We start from the raw sequence: 17,269 nt of genomic DNA, 5'->3' as shown, positions 1-17,269 counted from the left end.
AGAGAAATAAAGCAGGAAGGTTCTGGGCCATAGCTGGCTCCCACGGAGGGCACTCTGGAGAGGCAGCACGGCAATGCCACGGAGAGGACAGGCTTAGGGGCTGCCTTCTTGTGCAGCTGTGACAGGGTCCAGACCTCTGACGAAATGTGCTCAGGGAGCTGAAATAGGCGGAAACTCCCATAGCTGCTTCTCTCTGGATACGTTCTTAATGTAAATGCTGTTTATTTCGATTTTCCCTTCCAAATGTGTCTCATGCATTTCCGGCAAGTAGGTAAGTGAGAAGCCAGCATGGACATCTCCGCTCTTTCCCCAAGGTTACCCTACACGTGTCTGATGTCGCTGGCTACCTATGGTGGTTAAACCTATCTGAGTAATAGCGATCTGCAGTGTGGGGTGCTCATCAGACCCAGAAGATGCCAGAGAATGAATCAGGATGAGACTTTCCTCTCATTTGGAGCAGAGTCCCCTGGGGAAGCCCGAGCTCACAGCATGCTGTTACTGGCTGGCCCTTGGGCAGAGGTGGAGCCTGCACATGTCATTTAATTTGGACAAGTCCAATATAAAATGGTAAACGGAAGCAGTGAATCCAGATCCACCTATTCCTCTTGACTCCTGTGCATCTTCTGCCTGGCCGTGTTAGTTGGAAGTGCTGATGGATGCTTGGGTTATCCAGAGAAGTCATTCCTTCCTTCTCACCTCTTTAATAATGTAGATGTGTCTGCCTGTGAGAAGGGAGGTGAGTTATTTGCTCCCTTACTGGACAGAGAAGGGAGGAGACAGAGTGAGAGTCAACACCAGCACTTTCCAAGCCCTGTCCTGCTGGTGACCCGACCTGACCATTAGGTCAGACCAGCAGCTGCTCCTGGGTCAGTGCTGACGCCCCTCCTGACCTTCTGTGTGTGTGAGGGTGCCCTGGGAGAGGTGCCTTTCCTTCCCACCCTCCCATCTGCCCTCTGTCCTCACTCTTCCTTAGGATGCGCACTCTCCCACTTCAGTTGCCAAAGCTTAGCCTTAATCTCCGCTCTCTTCATCAGTGTAATCCACCCTGTTCTTCCTTCTCCTTCACACTCTCCTTCTCCTGTCCACCACTGCTGCCCCCAAATCTCTGAGCTAACTTATATCTGAGTTACTGCAGGGCCTGCGATGCTGGCACGGGCACAATGCTCCGCCGTGACTCCCCTAGCCTGTGCATTAGTCAGCTCAAGCTGCCATAACAGAGAGCTGCAGACTGGGCAGCTCAAGCAGCAGGAATTTGTTTATCCCTGCTCTGGGCTCTGGAAGTCTGCGATGAATGTACCGGGAGGCTTGGTTTACTTTGCGTCTTCTGCCCTGGGCTTGCAGATAGCCATGTCCCCCTGGTGTCCTCACATGGCCTACCTTCTGTGCTTGTCTGTACTAATCTCCTCTCCTTAGGAGGATGCCACACATACCGGATAGGACCCGGCCCACTGACCCCCTTTAACTTATCTACCTCCCTGAAGACCCTATCCCCAAATACAGACACTACTGAGGTGCTGGGATCAGGGCCTCAGTGTACGAGTCAGTCTGCCGAGGCCGTCATAATGAACTACCGCAGATGGGCGGCTTAGGAAATGGAGATTTATTTGCTCACAGTCTGGGAGGCTGGAAGCCTGAGATGGGAGTGAGAACATTGGGACACCTGTCTTCTCACGGTGTCTTCAGGTGGAGGGAGGAGGAGGGTGGAGAGCGTTCTCAGGTGTCTCCATTGTGAGGGTTCCATACTCAGGACGGTGCTTAAACCTAGTTAAGGCCCAGAGGCCGCATCTCCACATTGGACTATCATATCGGAGGAGGCTAGGGCTGCAGTGCATGGGCTGAGCCCGTGACAGCCTGAATGTGGGCTTTACAAAGGAAGCAGAGCTCCTCACAGTGGGCAGTGGCATAGGCCTCCTGAGAAGGGCTTTGGAAAACTTCTCGAAGACTCTGCCAGATCTCACTGACCGGGGACTGCTGTCTGCATGATCTTGGAATGACCTCCCCAAGTGTGGCTTCCACATCGTACAGAGACTTTCTGAGATGGTTAGGGCCGAGGTGACAGCTGTGTGGAAGGACACTGCTGGGGAATGCCTCTAGGGCACTTCACTGGGCCACTCGGTCCTGCAGTCTGGGGGCCACACGGCCACAGAGTCCTGTGGCATTCATTCTGGGTGGGACAACCCCAGAGAACAACCGCTCTGGGACACTAAGATAACCCAGGAAGAGGAATGATAACATCTGCTGACTCTGTCCTTTGGAGGCTATTTTTCTCCAAGGAGAACAAAGTCTCCAGGGATTAAAGGTAGGCTCCCAGAGAGCTGTGAACTCCCCACATCTTCAAACCCCCAGTCCCTTAGCTCAAGAGACAACACAGCCACCGACCTTGGTTTAATCAGGAAGGGCAGATTAGTGCTTCAATATTGTGAATGCTGTGGTTAGGAAACAAGAGAAATAAAGGTGTCTCTTGCAAGAGAAGAATAAACTTAAAATCTAGAAGTTAAAGGAGGCTTACTTATGAGAGAGATCAGGCTTATTCAAAGAACTGCGGGAGCTTATACAATTTGCGAAGTTGCTACTATTTTAGAAAATAAATTTTTGAGACAGAAGTGCTGAAGATAACCCTGTATTTTCCTGCAAGCTTCTCTATACACATTGATCCCATTTTTTTCACCTCCATTCCCTTCCAGCTCAGTGCTTTTTAGCGTGGGCCTCTACCACTCAGACATACCCACATCAACTTATCAGTGTTGCTAAAAGCTCATTTAACAAATCCAGCGGCAGCAGCTTAATCATTTCTCTGCTTGACCTAACTACAGCTCTTCTTTTCTAAGTGACAAAAGTCTAACTAGTGTGTATAAATGTTCAACATCAGTTATCAGAAAAATGCAAATAAAAACCGTAAAGAGACATCAGTTTATCCCCAGTTAGAAGGGCTATCATCACAAAGGCAAAAAATGAGAAGTACTGGTGAGGATGGAAAGACAGAGGAGCTCTTACTGCAAGTGTGAGTGTGTGCTGTAGGTGGGAATATACATTAGAACGGTTACTGTCGGAAACACTATAGCGCTCTACAGCATTTGATCTACACGGCCTCTTTCTCAGGAATGCTCTCAGCTCCCATGTTCTGCTAGTCCTTTCCCGCCTTGTGTAGAGGACGTTGCAGCCTACCTTACAATTCTTGTTCTACCTATGCTTCCCACATCCTTCTGCCCTCATCTGTCCTGTGCTTTCAACTTCTTGCTACATGCTGATGGCTCCACGTTTATATCCTCAGCCCAGTTTCTCTTCTCTGGGCTCCTCCTCTAATGATTACCACGGCCAATCAAACATGTCTAACTGGATGTCCTGAGGCATCTCAAAAGGGCCATGTGAAAAACTAAATACATCATCTCATGCATGCTTGCTGCTAAATGAATCTCTTCCCCATGTGCCTCTCCTGTTTCAGGAAGTGGTGCTGCTGCCCTCCGTGTGCCCACGCAAGAGTTGCAGTGCTCACCATGGTTCTATCACTCAGTTACTCCTCTGCCCCATTACCCAAGAACCTAGAAGCCTACTTTCTACGTATTTCCTCCACTTCGCTATGGCCACTGATGTAAACACATCCCTCTTGCATCCTTGCAATAGCCACCCTGCGCTGTAGCTGTAGTCACACTAGATATTTTGTAGTTCTCTAGATATTCCAAGCTGTCTCCTGACCCTGAGTCCTTTAAGATGCCTATCTCCCTGGTTGGAATGCCTCCTTCCATTACTTTGACAAACAAAATCCTCTGTATAGTTTTTTTTCCTGATGACTGTAGCGTATTTAATTGCTACTTCTAATGCTACTCACATACGTTTTGTGTTTCTGCTACAGAAATATCTGACTTTGCTGCATCTGTTCATCTGTCTATCTTAGAGCTAGGCACACAAAATGTTTGTGTCTGCCACAATGTTTCCCAAGTATTTCCCATGATGTGTTTAATGAATGAATAAATGAATGTGCTGAACAAATGTTTCCTGTCTTCTGCATTTGAGTGTAGTAAGGAACTATTTTCTTCATCTTTGGTGAAAAAATTTTAATCACATCATGATTGATGGAGACTCATAACTTAATTCTCATTGTTGTTTATAATATGTCCCCTTTACAAGCTTCAACTGTCTATAAAAAGTGACATTTTTCCATTCAAGGCAATTCCATGGACAAATCACCCTTTGAATTAAACCACAGTATTGATAGGAACACTTCCTGGGTGCACAGCTGAATCTGAAATTAATTAAGGCATAAGGCATTGGTATTTTAAAAGTGCAGTTTCTGGCTGGGGATTTAGCTCAGCGGCATGGCACCTGCCTTTTAAACTCAAGGTCCTGAGTTCAATCCCCAGTACCCAAAAAAACTCACAAAAAAACAAAAACAAAGTGTAGTTTCCTTTTTATCTAACATGTATTTGAAAGATTAATAAGGATAAAAATTGAAAGGTCACTTGTTGTTCACTTTTTAAAAGATTTCTGTTTTTTTTGTTGTGTGCATATATTCATTCATAAATCTCAAAATATTTGAGAGCTATGATTTGTCCAGCAACTTCACTTCTGGATATTTATCCAAAAAAATTGGAACAAGGATCTCACAGAGACATTTACACTCCTGTGTTCATTGCAGTATTATTCACAATTGCCAAGGTATGGAAATGACCTAAATGTCCATCAACAGATGCATGGATAAAGAAAATGTGACATATACAAATCATACTGCTCAGCCTTAAAAAAGGAGGAAATTCTGTAGCATGCAATAAGATGGATGAACCTTGAGGACCTCATAGTAAGTGAAATAAGCCAGTCACTGAAAGACAAATACTGTGTAATTCCACTTCCGATATGGTATCTAAAATAGTCAAATATGTAGACTTAGAATGGAATGGTGGTTGCAGGAGGTTTGGGGGAAGGGAAAATGAATTTCTAATCACCAAGGTGGTCAAGTATGATAGATAAGTGCTATAGATACCTGCTGTGCAATGTTGTACCAATCATCAATAATAATTAGTAGACACTTAAACATTGGAATATAGCTCTCATTGCAAGTGTCTTTACCATAATACAGTACAGCATTTAGAGAATTTTGAAGCAAAAATCACATTATAATGCAATATATAGTTTTTAGCTATTTCTGTTATCTGGCGGTGAGACTTAACGTAGACCACGTGTTTCTCTTGAGTCAAGTGAAATCTTTTCTGGTGCTACACTTTGTGAAACATTGTTATAGTCTGTGAAAAGCACGGAGTCCATTTTAAAATTCTTTTTATATGCTTTAGTAAAGAGGTCCAGTTTTCACTTTAATAAAATTATTTGGGATTTAAAAAAATAAAATAGTTTAGCATTGGAAATGTAAATTCTCTGCCACACGGACCATCAGCTCACCCTTTAGCAAAAGAACGTATCAGCTAGTAACAATAAAACCTAAAGCTGTGAAGAGCAAGGTATATTTCTCATTTCTCAGCCATCTAAAAAATGTCACTAAGCCAACTTTAATTGTCTTTCCCTTTATTATTTAAATGTATATTTGAAATACAGCATCATAAACTAAATGAATACTTTTAAATTGTCATGTTATGTTTTCACTGGTCATAAAGCGATACTATTTTCTAATACCTTAGCAGCCAATAAGAGCTGAGTTTATACAAATCTTACACAACTTTCCCAAGTCAACATTACATAACTGAAGACACATGATATGGTTAACTGTTAACTCTCCCTGTCTTTTATTGCTCTATGAGTAATGATGCAGTTATGAGAGAAATAGTTACTGAGTTTAGAATATTGAGGAGAAATAGAGAGCAACTTACTTTTTCTAAAGGCCAACTCTTTCACTTGTCAGATCATCACTTTTAGTGGGTAAATTAATCTTACTAATGTTAATTACTTGTGAGAAACAGAATATTGGAGTTGATTGGAATCAGAGGAGGCCCATTTATTGGTGTGGCTTTCGTGTTGCTTATTTATTTATTAGGTGAGGTATTGTGATACAAAGAGAAAGAAGTAATCTCAATTTAGGTATGGAATTTACCTTGTTTAAATTTGGCAAAGCTACAAGTTGTGAAATTAAGCTACAGTTAATCTTCTGATGAAATGCCCAGATTTAGATTACACAATTATTTAAAAGTTGTTTAGTAATGTAGAGTACAATTTCTGTAGGTAAACTACCGTTCTCTCGGGTCCTTGGCAATAGGGTTATCTGTCTCTCTCACCACAAGTGGAAAGATAATCAACACAATGATTTTCAAGAAAAAAATGTAGATTTTTTTACATTCGAATTTTTAAAAATCAGATGGTGTTGGTTGAGAAGAGCCTCTGAATTGTGCTGAGCCAGCTGAGGAAGATCACGGTGGCCTGCTGGGTGTGATGTAGCCAACACAGCACCCTTGCCTCTCTGTGTAACAGCAAGCGTCACAGCGACGGAACCCAGCCATGGGTTGTCACCCTCCTCGGGGGCAGAGTGAGGTGGCCTGCCTTGCAGAGCAAGCTGTGGTTTCCGGTGCCTTTGTGCTCACGTGCTGCTGCTGGTCAAGGGTAGACACTGGGGCGCTCGCACAAACATCCTAAGGAGCAGCCACATCCGACACTGCGCTTCCTGGAAAACCCAGGCTGGGAATTAGTTTTGGCGGAAGCAGGTGTACACGCGAGGAAGTGGGGAGACTGATCCGCAGAAGCTGCGAGCTGCTTATTTGCTAGGTAGACACTGGAGCAGTCAACCAGACTAAGAAATGAAGCAGCTTCTGTAATTCTAAAGACTTTTTCCTCCTTTTTATCCAGGGTGATAAGACTTCTTCTTGCTATGAGAATATGTAAAAATTACAGTTGAACCTAATCACTTACGTTTCTTTCCTCACAGCTCTCTTGAAAATCTGATATAAGCGAGAGTCATCTTATTACAAAAATGGACACGGGCCTGGAAAGCATCACACAGACCTCCAGGAGGTGGTGAAGCCCGAACTCTCTCCACAGACCCAACAGTTCCTACCCCGAGGTGTTCGCTGTGATGCCAGGCGGTCAGGAGTGTACAGGCCTCACCCATTTCCACGGCTCCCCTTCCTGCACGGGGACTGACCCGCAGCTGCTTTCCAGATACTTTGGGAACAGGTAATTTCCTAGGGGCTGGAGTGGTGCTGGGTGGGACTAGTGAGAAGCCCACAGAGCCTCACGGCCCTAAATCAACCATCTGCGGGCTCTAATGGCTCCCTCCACTGCCTGTTGTCCACACTGAGGAGAGGAGTCCTCTGGGATGACTGGAAAAGCTAGAAACGTCACAGATGGCACCAAGTAAGTCCCCCCTCTTACCCAGCACAAGCAGCAACCCCCACCTGGCCGCCCAGGTGAGCCCAGAGTGAGGGTGTTGCTGTCAAGCTCATTCTGGTTTTGGCTGCTTTGTCCGTGAAGTTAGAATCCTGGATACTGGAATATCACTGTCCTTCTGTGACTGGTGAGGTCTGGTATCGTGCATAGATCTCTGGGGGGAGCCTGTGAGTCAGTGTGCTGAATCACCCTCCAGAGCACATTGTCTCAACAGGGAATTTGTACTTTGGAATGAATACAGGAAACGGCTTCAGTTTTGTCCATGTTCCACTCTTAGAATCAGATCACCTTTAGGATGAGGAGAATATTGAGAGATAGACACAGAGAGAGGGACAGAGAGAGAGAGAGAGAGAGAGAGAGAGAGAGAGAGAGAGGACTAGCTCCCACACTCCCACAGCTGTGGGCCTCTCCATGTTTAGAGGGGTATTTCTAGGCTAGCCCAGACCTGTGACAAGACTTTTGCCTTTAGCTTTGTCCCAGGGTCTCACCTTGCCTTAACTGTGCCCTCCAGTGCAGCAGTACCAGGTCACACAGGTCGGATGTGTCACTGCTAAACGCTAAGCCATGAGTGCTGATATCACGTCTCTGGAAGATGTCCTGGTGACTAAGGTCCACTGTGAGCACAGAACCCTAAGGACACAAATGTGGCAAATCTGCATGAAAGCTCCCTGCATTGTTCTGTCTCTAGCCTCTCACCTTTGCTGGCTTGTAGTTGCGTCAAGTGATGCCCAAGGTCGGAGATGAGACAAGGGAGAGGAGATCCAGGCTGTGCTGGTGAGTGTTTCTAGCTGGGACAAATCAGGTGGACCACAGCTCACGGACAGTGGAGACTGGCAAGGTGCCTGTCCTGTGGCACTGCTTCCCTCCCCAAACTATCAATCAGCCACCTCTGGCCCAAGGGAACTGCTCAGACAGACCGTGTTTCCCCATCTCGGCTCGGCCTCCATTCCTCTCTCTTGCTTCCTCTTGATTTGTTTTTCCATGAACCAAGCCACACCCTTTCTTTAGGGACTGCAAAGAATGGAGCTCTTGGCTGTGTTCTCTCATAGCCATTTCTGCCTCCTCTTCTAGGACTTCCTGTTATTGAAGACTAATTATTACCTGGTGTGGCACTTAAATATACTCAATGTTTTCTAGTTATCTCTGGTCATTCTTTGTCCCTAACTTTTAAAGCAAGATGTCTATGGGCACCATCTCTGGGAGACAACCAAGAAATACTAGACCTAATGAATTAATAATTCAACTATGAATTATAAAAGGGGTAGGAAATCTGAATCCAAATAATCTTCTAAGCCTCCTCAGCAGTTTTCAAACTTTTTGAAATTGACTCACTAGAAAAAATCTTTTCCCATCACAATACAGTACACACAAATGTATACAATAGAGACAAAATTTACCTGATGCAAACTTACCCTTACTACACATGATATATTCTACCACGTATTCTGTTCCATTTCTAAAAAAATGACTGATCAACATCCACTGAATTGATTCTAAGACCCACTAAATAGGTGGCTATTAGAAAAAAAACCCTACATACTCCATGAAATTATATTACATCTAATAGTAAATCTACTCTCATTTCTCTCTAAAAACCATAACTATTTCTTATTTATTAATTGCTGGGGATTTAGCTCAGTGGCATGTTTTTTGAGTTAAAAAAATAATTACAGGGGCTGTGGATTTAGCTCAGTGGTTTCGCCGCCTGGTGCACAAGCGCGAGGACCCGAGTTTGATCCCCAGTACCAAAAAAAAATTACAATATTTCCTATTTGTTAATTTACACAACATCTAAAGCAAATCCTTGCAACAGTTCAGAAATGAGTTCTATGGGGTCTCAGAGCTAACAGGCGGTGATACTGAGAGCCACAATCCGCCTCAGATGGAAGGCTGGTGCGCGTTACTGTGCCATACCTGTCATCTGATTGCGTCTGTCTGACCTCACCAATTTAGTCAGAAGTGTCAAAAAGGCTAGCAACATGGCTCGTGCCATGCTGGGCGCCCAGGAAACGCTCAGTGAATATGAGATACACAGAATGGAATAATACATTTGGGTAAAAGCCAGGTCCTGGTTTTGATGTGTTGTTCCAGGACACCATTGTCTCTAAACCTGACTGATGCTTTATCATCATTCTTTCTTTCGACTCTGTGAGCCACTGAGCTTGTAGGGAATTCCTCCGTGAATATATAGGAGGCACCAAGAACTGGACACTATCTCATCCCTGCCTGTGATTGAGCTTTGCCCAGAGCTCAAAGACAGAGTTTCGGAAAGATCTACGTAGCCAAATGGAAGATTTTGTATTCTGGTAGTTTTCCCAAACAGGTGGTTTTCCTAAGGCTACAACTTACACACCTGTTTTCTACCGGATTCTCAATCCATGCTTAGCAGGTGTATCCCAATTTCTGTAAGACTGGGTCTTTCCAAGGCAAATCCATGAACCCACGGAAACACCAAAGTCAGTCTGCCTTAAGGTGTACACAGTGTGTTTTGGGGAGGTAGCGCACGAACGGCTGAGGGCTGGCCCCAAAGGGCACTGGATATCATCTGATGGTCCAGTGTGTCGTGCATCACAGTTTATCCGGGGGGCAGGCACCACCGCCCTGCTGTCCGTGCAGCCCACCAGGATCGTAGCTCAGCCTAATAAAAATTAGAGGGACAAGGTTTAATGAAAGGAAGATTCTTTATTTGTAAAGAGGAAAAGGAGAAAGGAGAACACAGGTAGGTACCCTGATAAAGGAGGCCCTTTGTTCTCAGCTGGTTTAATAGGGGTGAGTGACCCCCCCCCCCCAGAACTGGCCATAACCGGATTGGCTTTGGGAGCCTCTGCCTAGTCATTTCTTCCGGTGGTCTACATGCAGCTTCTGTCCGTTTGTTTACTTGTCCTTGACCTACCTTTAAGGCCTTATCTTTGGGGTGGGTGGCTAGTTGGCAAAGGGGTGCCTTATTCTTGGCTAGCTTAGAGTTAGTAAGGGGCGTGTGGATGTCTCCTGTACTCTATAATGACGCCAGAGTGAATAACCCATGACTCCAGAATGAACACTCATGTATATAAGTGTGTGTGTGTCAGTGCATAGGTGTGGTTTAAAGTTAGTCAGCCCCCCACCCCTGCTTTGCTCCCCCTGTATTTTATTGAAGTTGGAGGTAGCTTATCATGTGCGGACCTCACTGTCTCTCTGTGTCCCGCTGTCAGCTCTTTTTCTGGCTCTTGGTGCAAGTCCCAAGGCCATTTGGTGCCTTTATCTGTTTTTCTCTCTTTTTCTACCCCAGTCTTTGACTTGCTTCCCAGGGGAATCTCTCTAGCAATGTCCGTTTTTAACTCCTAGTCAGGAGTGGCTAAAAGACCTAAAGAGGCCCCAGGTTTATTTCCTCATTGACAGACCCTGCCCCCACGGTCCCTCCAGAGGCTGCAGTCAGAGTGGCTTGAGTTAAGAGCCCAGCCTGGGCAGTGCAGTGAGAACTTCCCTAAAAAGATGCTCAGCACAGTCTTCCTTTGATGAATGTGAAATAAAAAAGTAATTGATTTGTCTGATGAATAATGAATAAGTGTATGAATTTTAAAGATCACAGTGTAAATGCAGTACATATGTTGATGATGTTGATGCTCAGGATCTCTCATAGGCATTTCTGAGATGCTGCTTTCCTGGTGCCTATGAGGGCGAAAGAGGGCAAAAATACAGTCCTGTGGGTACTGGGAAGAGAGGGCAGTGCAGAGAGGGATGCGGGTGGGGTAGTAAGAAGGCTCGGAAGAGGAGAGGACAACATCTGCCTGGAAAGCAGGAAGTGGGCCGGTGACTCCGAAGGTTGATCATGATCTTTGTTAGCTCTGGAATCATCTTTATCTCACTTGTTACTCAGTATACTTTGTTAAACTCAAAGTGCATGTTTCATGACTGAAGTCCCTTGTTTACCCGGGCAGTTCTAAGAGGCCTGCTTAGTCATCTGGTGGTTGCTGGGAGCTGATGTGCTCCTGAGCTGTGGTAAGGAGGGGAGGTGGGGCTGTGGCTGCCCAAGCCCTGTCCCGAGGAGGGTGCCTTCCCCAACAGCAAGGCCACCAAAACCTCGGGCAGGAGGGCAACAGGTGGTGTTGCAATGCAGGCTCACCCCCCACCCTGTTCGATAAGGTTTTGGGAACAGAACTGTGTTCTTTCCAAAAGTCAGGTCAGGAGTCTCTCCACAATGTGCTTTCCCAATCGGGCTTCTGTAATGTCAAATAAAACAAAGAACCTTGCCCCAGATGAAACCATCAGCAAATACCTCTTTACTCTCCTGGGGACTGTGCTGTCGCACATCATCTTCCTGAATTGTCTCTTCCCTCCAAAACAAGAGTTTAATATCTCAATGAGAATGCGGTGATGGAATTGAAGCCAGTAGTTCTGGAGCAGAAGAGGAGGCTGGTGCTACTGGTGGGCCCTGGAGCAGCAGGCTCAAGAGCATAGGCTCCTCGGATATGAAGTTGGCTGTGCCACCAGGTATGAAAGTTATACCACCTTGCTATGCTTTCCGGGAGAAAATGGGACAAAATGGTCTTATGGAAATAGACAAGTGACTACAGGTGAGGCCTCGAAACAGGCACGCAGGAAAGTACTGCCAGTTACTAGAATGTAGGAAAAGATGTGTTCATTTGCTAAATTTATCTTGTTGGTTTGTTTCTTCATTGTAATGAAGTGGTTTCCAGAATCCCAGAACATTAGAACTGAAAGGAAATTTTCAGACACAGGTACATCATTGAGCAGAGTCAAGCTCTCCAAGGCCACACAGCTATCTGCTGATTGGTTCCAGCCTGGACACCTGGCTTCCTGATCCTGGACCTCTCCCCACTGTGCCACGCTCCTTCCCTGGAGGATGAGGGCCAGGGCCAAGATGGGGCTCTTAGAGCAGCGATGACACTGGAGCAGCAGGAGCCCTCCCAATGGCTCCCTGGTCACTTTTATAAAGACAATCTCATGCCAGTTTGTTGCATTAATTCCGTGAAGCTGTCTCCAGAAAATACAGAAAGGAAGCAGTCTTTGTTTTTAAAGGACTTCAATCACAATAGGAGCAAAGATATGCAGAAGTAGAAATTATGCAACAATGAAATCAGTTGTATAAAGTGAAATGTATCAGAGTTTAGTCGTCTGCTATATATGCAGTCAGAGCCCATGAAAAGGGCTTATGATAAGGTTAGTCAATTTATGAATGACTAACACGAACGAAGCCCAGCAAGGAAATGGATGTACAGAATACTTTGGAGATTACAAGAAGAGGAGAAAAGTCTGCCTAGAAAGATCAGCAAAGTCTTCAGAGGACGTGGTATTAGACATGGGCCTTGGAACATGATTAGGCAACCGAATTAGAATGGGGCCTTTCCTCTTTTGTCCATAAACAATTACTTTCTAAATATAAATATATAAATACATATATAAAAGTAATAAAATACAGTGCTGCATAAATTTGCTATAGGATATAGAAAAACGTTGAGTTAAAAATGTGTCCAAAAGGCAAGTGCCTCAGGCATTTCTAGTCTCATTCTTCACAAGGCTGATGAAGAACAGGAGGGGTGGTTTCAAGAACTATCATCAGGAGAGAGAACTCCTGTCCCTCTCTGGGGCACAGAACAAGGCAATCCTCCTGGGGAAGAAGAATTGTAGTGATCTGACTTGGAGCTTTTTGACTTCTCCTGCCACCCTTGACTTCCGTCTCTGGGGAGGTGCTAAGCACCTGGTGGGATCTCACTGCATGGCCACTCCAGGCTGGACAGGACAATGGGAATAGAACTGTAGAGGAGGAGCTTATGTCTATAACCAGAGCAGCTCTGCCATTTTACATTCTCCCCAGGAAGGAATGAGAACCCAGTTTCTTCACATCCACATGATCTGTCTCTTGATTAGAGCCATCCAAGGTGGGTGAAGTGTTGGCTCACTGTGGCTATGACTTGTGTTCCCCTGCTAGTTAATGCACCTTTTCATGGGCTTTGAAGCCATTCATGTATCTTCTTTGGAGAAAGGTCTGTTCTGATCCTTTATTCATTTTAAAATTGGGTTAGTTCTTAGTTTTTATTGTTATTTATTTTCTTATCATTAAAATGAACTCTGTATTTTTATGCAGAAGATGCTATTCTAGAAAGAAGTCCTTTATCACTAAGAAACAAGGTCACAAAAATTTACTCCCATATTTTATTCTAAAGCTCTATAGTTTTAGCTCTTGCATGTCAGTCTATGATTTATTTTTAGTCATTCTTTCCTGTATGGTATCAAGAAGGAGTCCAACATCACTTTTTTTTTTTGCTTAAATTCTTTTATTGATACATTTTAGGTATACAATACATTTACATTTATCATTGGGTGCTTGTACCTGTACATGATCTATCTTGGTTCTTATTTTTTCCCCATTACCTGCATGCCCTTCACCCCCTCCACCCTTCCCTATTTACAAAGACTTTGTTTCCATTTTTTCCTTTTCTCATAATTTTTCCTTTCCCTCCCTTCCTTTCCCCTTCCCCTACCACTTCCCCTACCCCTTTGGACCTTTTCTTCCTATTTCAAATTATCAATTATTTGTTTTAATCATTTTAATCCTTATTTACACTTTCAGTTTCTCACACCAGAGAAACTATTCGGTATTGGTATTTACACATGTGTGTCCTATTTATTTCACTTAAGAGTATGGCCTCAGTATCCATCCATTTAGCTATAAATGTCTCTAGTTTCTCATTCTTTATGGCTGAGTAGTACTCCATTTTATAAAAAAACCCAGATCTTCTTTATCCAGTTTCCAGTTGATGTGCACTTGGGCTGTTTCCAAGCTTTAGCTATTAGAAACTGTGCAGCTGTAAACATGGGTGGCACTTATATCACTGTGGTATGATTCTTTTAATTCTTTTGGGAAGATACCCAGCAGGGGGATAGCTGGGTCAAATGGGACCTCTAATCCTAGTTCTTTGAGGTATCTCCATACTGATTTCCACAGTGGTTGCACCAGTCTGCACTCCCACCAACAATGGAGAAGGGTTCCTTTCTCCCCACACCCCTGCCAGCATTTGTTATTGATTGATTTCTTGATAGCAGCCATTCTTTCTGGGGTGAGGTGGAATCTCAGCGTTGTTTTCATCTGCATCTCTCAAATGACCAGTGATTTTGAATACTTTTTCATACGCTTATTTGCTGCTTTTACTTGTCTGAGAAATGTCTGCTCATTTCAGATGCCCATTTTTGAACTGGGTCTTTGAATTTGGGGGGTCTGATTTTTTTCAGTTCTTTATATGTTCTAGATAGTAGCCCTTTGTCTGAGGAACAGCTGCTAAAAATTTTTTCCCACACTGTAGGTTGTTTCTTAGCTCTATTGGTGGTTTCTCTTGCAGTGCAGAAGCTTTTAATAAGATGAGATCCCAGTTGTTGATTCTTTGTGGTAGTTCCTGTGCCACTGAGGTTTTGTTCATAAAGTCTTTTCCTATGCCAATGTCTTCAAGAGTTCTACCTAACTTATCTTCCAGCAAGTTTAGTGTTTCTGTCTTAATATTTAGATCTTTAGTCCACTTCAATCTTAGTTTATGCACTACTCTGATTTAAGCAAACTAAACCCACTGATAGTATTTTATTTCCGTAATTCCAAAAATGAAAACTCACAGCTAACACTCTATGTCCTTGCCAACCAGCAAGCTCAATGATGATATTATTGTATATATTCACCACTTTGACTCCCTCAACCTTGTCCAAGAAAATTACCATTGCAACACTGTCACTGGGATAACTGCTTTGTCTAAGGAAGTCGACATTTCCAGAGATTCAGAATCACATACATTAATTCCACGTAACTATAAAACTTAGTCCTTTACATGCTTTTAACAAGCATAGATTGTTATATTTTTCTACAACTTAAGATTTCTATAGTAAACTGGCTAAATATCCAAGTTCCTAAATACCAAAGCTTGCTTTGAGCCAATTTCTCCTTCCTTGGTAAAACATAAACACTCTGCAAGTTAATGTAAAATTTGTCTTATTTTGTATTCTGGAATTGACAAAAGGTGGAGAGAGATTGTCATGTGACCCAAGGTCCCTGCTGTCATGTGATCATGGGGAGTCCCATCTCCATAGCTCCTGGATGAGCTTGGAGGTCCTCCATTCCCCCAGGACCCTGAGCTTCTTCTCTCTTCTACATCTCCACCTCAGCGTCCTAGGCCTGACGCCATCGGGGCCGCCTGCACCGCCCGAGGCCACTGGCTTGGGGAGCGCTCTGGGGAGGAGGGGGCGGCGAGCCGCGGTCACGTGAGGTTCCGTCTGCGTCACCCGAGGCCCGGGGGCCCCGTAGCTACGCCCCCTGGGAAGGAGCCGAACGCTCCCGCCGCCCCCGTAGCTAAGCCCACCGGGAAGGAGCCGGAGCTCCCGCCGCCCTGGGCCTGACGCGCTCGGCCTGGCCTTCTCTGCGGGGTGCAGCCCAACATCACTTTTTGAACATTACTTTTTAGAACAGTTTTGGATTTAGAGAGAGATTGGGAAGATCGTACACAGAATCCCTTACACTCCGGTGTGCCGTTTCTCCTATTAGTGTGACACGTTTGTTAGATTTAATGAACCAGCACCGAACATTATTATTAACCGAAATCCACGATTTAGTCAGACTTCCTTACATTTCACAGGTAACAGCAGATTTTGCTGTTCCATTAGAATAGGCATGATGTCTTTTTAGGGTTTCTTTGCTTGTGTGGTGCAGTTTCTCAGCTTTTCCTTGCTTTGGTAGACCTGGGTTGGAGAGGAGCGCTGCTCAGGGAGATCGCAATGTGGCGGTGAGGCGCCCTCCCGTGCGGCTTCACGGTGTCTTCCCGACGGTCAGCCTGGGGCAGGGGCTGCGCCTGCCGCGCGCACGGGGCAGAGCTCGCTGGGCAGCCAGCATGGAAAGGGCGCGCACGGGGGCCCTGCACCGGCTCAGAAAGGGGTGGCGGCCAGGCGGTGACGTCAGGAGCAGGTGGGCCCTGGCCCCGGAAAGGCTCGCCGTCCCTGACTCGGGTTACAAGGCTTCTCACACCGGGGCTGGGAGTTTTTCATGGACGACCATAATGAGAAGTGACGTTTTCACCACATCACACTGAGTCCAACACTATCAATCTGACGTATTACTGTTGATGCCGATCTTGATCACTAGGCCAATGTAGTGTTTGTTGGATTTCTCCAGTTTAAAGTTTCTTTGTTTCTCCCCCTGTCCATGTTCTCTTTGTCTCTGTCAGCCTCTGTCCACGCCCCTCTTTTTCAAGACTAGGGAATGAACCGAAGGTCTTCACACTGGTCTAGATCTCCAGCTTTTTACAATTTTTGTTTTGAGACAGGGTCTTACGAAGTCCTTAGATTGCCCAGGCTGGGCTCGGACTGGTAACCCTCCTGCCTCAGCTTCTTGGAGAGTTAGGATTACAGGTGTGTGCCACCGTGCCCAGCACTTTGTTGGGCTTTTTAGAAGGCGATCTCTATGTGCCTCCCACCTTTGAGGAGTAGGAAATTATGGTATAGCTCCTTGAGGATGGAGTGTCTGCACAAATTATTTGGAAATTTCTGCGTAGGAGAGTTACCTCTTTTCCTCATTTAGTTATTCCTTCAATTATTTATATCAGTATATGTACTTTATGCATTAGATTATAATCCAGTACAACTTTCTTTTGTTTCTCCGTTTGTTCCAGCTTTGAAATTTTTTTCGGTAGTATCCAGTCCCCTATCACTGTGTATGTGCGTGTGTGTGTGTGTGTGTGTGTAACTTCTTGCCCAAACATAGAATCAGCTCTTTTCCCAAGGATCCCTGAGTTCCTACTGTTGGACAATGGTATTATGAACAGATCTGGGCACAAAATTAGTCATTGCTACTTGGGTATCATTGCTTCTAGGCCTTCACTCCTAATAAAAGAAGGAAATGTGTGCATATACAAACTTATGTATAGACTCACATTTGTGAATATTTCTATATGCAATATCTGCACCTATATTAAGCTAA

General features: G+C 44.8%; 1 pseudogene across 1 annotated transcript in view; it reads left to right on the top strand.

The window, feature by feature from the left end:
* LOC101702817 (tudor domain-containing protein 15-like) overlaps window positions 1-17,269 on the top strand; it is a 67,999-nt pseudogene that overhangs the window by 10,458 nt on the left and 40,272 nt on the right. Inside the window, exons 4-5 of the transcript XR_015452960.1 lie at window positions 6,860-7,107; window positions 8,033-11,790. The product of XR_015452960.1 is annotated as a tudor domain-containing protein 15-like (transcript). The remainder of the gene's footprint in view (window positions 1-6,859; window positions 7,108-8,032; window positions 11,791-17,269) is intronic.

The sequence above is a fragment of the Heterocephalus glaber genome, unplaced genomic scaffold (assembly GCF_053883595.1).
Source record: "Heterocephalus glaber isolate CG9 unplaced genomic scaffold, H.glaber_assembly_v1.0 deba00001457, whole genome shotgun sequence".
NCBI lineage: Eukaryota > Metazoa > Chordata > Mammalia > Rodentia > Bathyergidae > Heterocephalus > Heterocephalus glaber.
Note: the sequence above shows the minus strand (reverse complement) of the source record. Positions and strands in the feature narration are given on the sequence as shown.